Source organism: Bos indicus, chromosome 20 (genome assembly GCF_029378745.1).
Source record: "Bos indicus isolate NIAB-ARS_2022 breed Sahiwal x Tharparkar chromosome 20, NIAB-ARS_B.indTharparkar_mat_pri_1.0, whole genome shotgun sequence".
Lineage (NCBI taxonomy): Eukaryota > Metazoa > Chordata > Mammalia > Artiodactyla > Bovidae > Bos > Bos indicus.
This window is the reverse complement of record NC_091779.1, coordinates 38,829,252-38,834,288: the sequence shown is the minus strand read 5'-3', so window position 1 is coordinate 38,834,288 and position 5,037 is coordinate 38,829,252.

Below are 5,037 nucleotides of genomic sequence, written 5' to 3'. Positions count from 1 at the left end.
TGTGTTTGCTTGCATTAATAGGCATATCTCCTTGTTTAAAAGCACAGGCTCAGAAGCCAGGTGGTCTTGGTTTAACCACAGATCCATTAACAAGCTTTGGGATCTTAGGCAAGTTACTTTACCTCTCTGTGCCTCAATAACATCTAGACAATGACTATAATAGTTACATGTGGCTTCCTACGTGGCTCAGTGGTAAAGAATCTGCCTGCCAATGTAGGAGACGTGGGATCGATCCCTGGGTTGGGAAGATCCCCTAGAGAAGGAAACGGCAACCCACTCCAGTCTTCTTGCCTGGGAAATCCCATGGACAAATAAGCCTGGCAGGTTACAGTCCTTGGGGTCTCAAAAGAGTCGGACATGACTTAGTGACTAAATGGCAACAACGTCTTAATAGTTATATGGATATTTGTCTAGTATTGTTTTTGTTGTTATTATTAGAGAATACACTCCAGTTCAATCTTATAGCAGATGGGAGAGTTTTGTATGATTCCTGATATTCTTTGGTTGCAAATGACTTGAGAGTAATTTATTCTTAATTTAGAATAATAATGATAATTGTATAATAATAACTGTAGTAACATATACTTACTTCTCAAGATAAAATTATGTGGTCTGTAATTGCTGTATCTAAAAGTCCAGATTTAAGATAATGTCAGCATTATATATCTAATTATGGCACTGGTACACTTCATGGTCCATATCTAAAAATTGCATTTGTTAATACCATGAAGACTTCAAGTTCTGGTGGTGCTGTCAGGCTCATGGTGATGATTTTTCTAAGTTGCTATTTTTTCTCTGGAAAGCTCAGATTTTATCACTGGCAACAAAGCTGTCAGTTGATTTCCTTGATGTGACAGATGTACTTTGTTCATTCCTGAGATGTCTGTCAAATACCTGAGTCTAAATAGCCATAGTTCGTCATTCATTTTTTCTTACAAGTAAAACTGTAAAAAAGAAGAAAAGAAAAAGAAGCATGTGGGCTAGGTTGCAAGTCCATCACCTGATTTCTTTCCCTCTTACAACCCTTACACTTGGGTATGAGGAAAGGCATTTTGGTGAACTTTCCACTATTCCACACAGTATAAAAGATTTGTACTCAAGGTTTATGATCTTATAAAATTAGTACACTTTACTGCTTCATTAAAGAAGCTGTTAGGTGAAACTGGCTTCTTTGAATTTTCCCGGTGAATGTGTGTCTGTTAAAAAATATATATATAATGACTGTTAACACAGTGTGAGCCCCATCCTGATTTATACTTATGCAATTTTACCCACTATGTCTTGTACCAAAGTAAACATCAGCACAATAAAAAAAAAAAGAGCAAATAGCTCTCACGATTAACCTAATATTATTATGAAAGTAGTTTCACCTTGTACCCCCAGCTCTGAAAGGGTATTAGGTACCTCCTGGCTATAGTCTGTGAGCTATAATTTGAGAATCATTGTGTTGAAGGATATGGGTCAGTTGAGTTTTGATTCTGCTGGCACTTCTGCTAGTCTTCAGGGAGAAAAGTAAATTATCTGAAACCTAGCCTTGGGGAGCTAAACATCTGGTGGATAAGGTAGACAAAGATACCACTAGGTAAAAACATTGCCATCACTGGGTTTGATGATGATGAGGAGAAAGAAATTCTTGTGGTTTGAAGAGGTTGTGTACGTCTTTGCAAGTAGATCATGCATCCTGGGATTTGCAAACTTGTCAGATTTCCACGTTCCAAGCACAGGCATTAGCCCATACATGTATGTGTCTGAACACTTAGGGAATGGCACGGGGCCTGGGTTGGCTGGATAATAGGGTGCCTCAGAGTTGTCCTATGAAACTGGAAAGGTAGGGGGACTAGTTGGAGGAGACACTGAAGGCTTTGAGGACACACAGTTTTTCAGGTTACACTGAGCAGCCACATTAATTTGGCCTAGAGTAGCAGTTCACAAGGAGTTGTCCCAGACCTGCATCGTTGGCATCACCTGGGAACCTGTTAGAAATGCATATTCTCAGGCCCCACCAAGGTCTATTGAACCAGAAACTCAGGGTAGGGCTAGCCATTGATGTTTTAGTAAGTTCTCATTAAGATTCTGATGCCTGCTGAATTTGGAGCACCACGGGCCTACAGCCTAGAGTGTGATTCTTTCCACAGAAATCCTACCTGCATCAGAATCACCTGGGGGCAGGGGGTTTGACACCTGAATGTCCCCAGGTCCTACTTCAGGGCTACAGAATCAGAACATCTGAAACAAAACCCAGGAACCTGGATGCTAGCAAGTCTGGTTGAAGCACAAACATCACTGACCTAGCAGAGATAAGGCTGAAGGAAAACTGCTTAATTTTTATCCGAAAAAAAGTCACTGTCTGTGCGCATTCTGCTGGTCATAAGAGAACTGTGAATTCCCTGCAGGATCACCAAGGAGATACGCCAGTTCTCCCTCCAAAGCCTCTTCATACATTACTGATCTTTACAACTTATGGGTGGAGTTGGAAGGTAGGAGCAAAGTAGGTGACTAATTGCATAAGTCACAAAGCACAGTAAGTTCTGGTTAAGATCTGCCGGAATGAAGGCACACACGTTATAATTATCTAACAAAAGTCTTATCTCCTTGTGGCTTACTAAAAGCACCTAGATATCAAGTTTTGTTTTTCTTCCAGCTAAGCAACTAATACACATACACATACACACAAGCGTATATTAAGTCTTCTGGACACTCACAACTTAATTCCCTTAAAGTAGTCTAATCAGATGTGTTATTTTCTCAATCTCTACAGAAGACTTGAGTTAAATATAATGTGGCTGGATGTTTAATGGACAGTAATTTGCTAAGCACTTTACAATTATAGGGTTTCCCACTTAGATCTGTGGGAGAGGAGGGAAAATACATTGAGGGGTTTAGTTGATGTGTGTGAGCCTAGAAAGTGAACACTAGTCCAGGATTTTATCCAGTAAGTGCTCTTAGAGCAACCCCATGTAACCCTGTGTGAATGGGACTGGATGGGGCAGAAGGCAGAACCGGAAGGGTGGAGTTTAAGGAGGAGAGGCTATTTGAATCTTGCAGTTCTCTTTTTGTTTTCTTCTGCCAAAAGGAAGATATTTAATGTGCTTTTATGTTTAAACCTTATAAATGAAATAAAAAAAGAAAAGATTTTAAAAAATGAATTTGTATAACAATCTTGCTGTACAGTAGAAATTAACACAATACTGTAAATCAACTATACTTCAAACAAACAAACAAACAAACCCCTCAAATGACTAGTTATTCTGCAGTGGTTGGCTGGTGTGTTTACTTTGAAAGTGGCTGGAGTTTTATTTTCTGTGTTTTATAATGTACTCTGAGACAAATATTACCCTGAAATCAGGAAAAAAAAAAAGATAGGACATACTATATACTCAGTGTGTAAGTCTTTCTCCCCCTTCTATTTGCCAGAGATAATCTACATAAAAAGTTCTTTTGTGATTAGGTGTACTTAAAAGCGCTTCCCAGGTGGCACAGTGGTAAAGAATATACCTGGTGATGCAGGAGGTGCAAGAGATAAGGGTTCAATCCCTGGGTGGGGAAGATCCCTTGGAGGAGGAAATGGCAACCCTCTCCAGTCTTCTTGCCTGGAGAATCCCATGGATAGAGCCTGGTTGGTTACAGTCCACGGGGTTGCAGAGTCATACATGACTGAGTGACTGAGCACACACACGCACATAAACTTAAAAGAAGTCTACTCTGCACTGGAGGGAAATTTCCCACACCCAGAAGGTCTTTTAAAAGTTCCAGTCAGGTGACTTTAATTTAAGAGATAAGGTGTTGTGGGCTTACAGGTAGAGAAAGAGGATTCTCAGATGCCTCCTCAAGGCACTTTGATCAGAAATCTATGTTTCTTACAGATACTCTCTGGTCCCATTTGTGTGGGGACATTAGTTTCTGAGGTGCTTGACAGAAAATGAAACTCCCCCGCCCTGTGCTCTAACTGATCCACAGGTGTGACACGTGTGCAGAGCAGCAGGAGCTGGCCCCAGAGCAAGGGGATGCGACCCAGAGGGACGACAACAGGTCCAAGTGCAGAGCTGAGTCAGAAAACCTAGTTCTTGGCTCTAGTCTAAAAGAAAAGTCTGCCTGTGACCATTTAGAGACACACACCCTTTTAAGGAATCATTTGAGAAGAACTTGCCTGTGTGTTAACTGAGGAAATAAAGTTCCAGTCTGTTGGGTCTCTGGGGTCTTCTTGGCTGTAGAACTGTCCATGTTGATAATATTAGCTGTGTTTCCCAAGTGGGAAGAAAAACTATCTCTGGTGATAGACAATTGCAATCTAACTGATGTTACTGTCTGTTTGGAAGGAGTAGATTAGGGAAGCATATACTTGAGGTATCTTCTTGCCCAAACCTGCAGTGATTGAATATCACCTTAATATTTCATATCATTATGAATGCTTTCTCTCAAATTAATCTAAACTTTATTTTGAGCTTTCCATATGAAAAGCACTCTGTGCAATCAATCCAGTGGAAGGCTCCTCTGAAAAGATCTCTGGCTCCCATCTCTTGAGAATCTCTGATTTAGAGAAGGATAAACAAGTCTGTAAACACTGTTAATACAAACCCAGTTCTGATAGGTGCAGTAACAGAAGTAGAGAAACAGTAGATCCCAAAACCTAAATGCATGGAAACTATGCATACACACCCATTCACATGCACACTGAGTGGGTTGTATATTTCTAAAGCAAGTCTTGTTAATTCATATTGTATATCTTCAGTATCTTTATCACTATTTAACCAAATGAGATAGAAGCACATTCTTCTGTGAATAGTTGCTTATGAAGATTAGTTATAACATATTCAAGAGATTTATTTATTATTCAGCGACACTAGAGAAATGCCATTTAAAACCTTGAACAAATTTTATCATACAAGCTTACAATCATTTAGAAATATTATTCCCCCAATCCAGATGTGAACTCTTTTTGTCTGCACAGAGGAGAAAAATACATAGCACAAATGGAATTAAATAATGTGAAGCAGTCAATGAAATATAAAGTTCTGATGAAACCTAATGAGGTCAGCC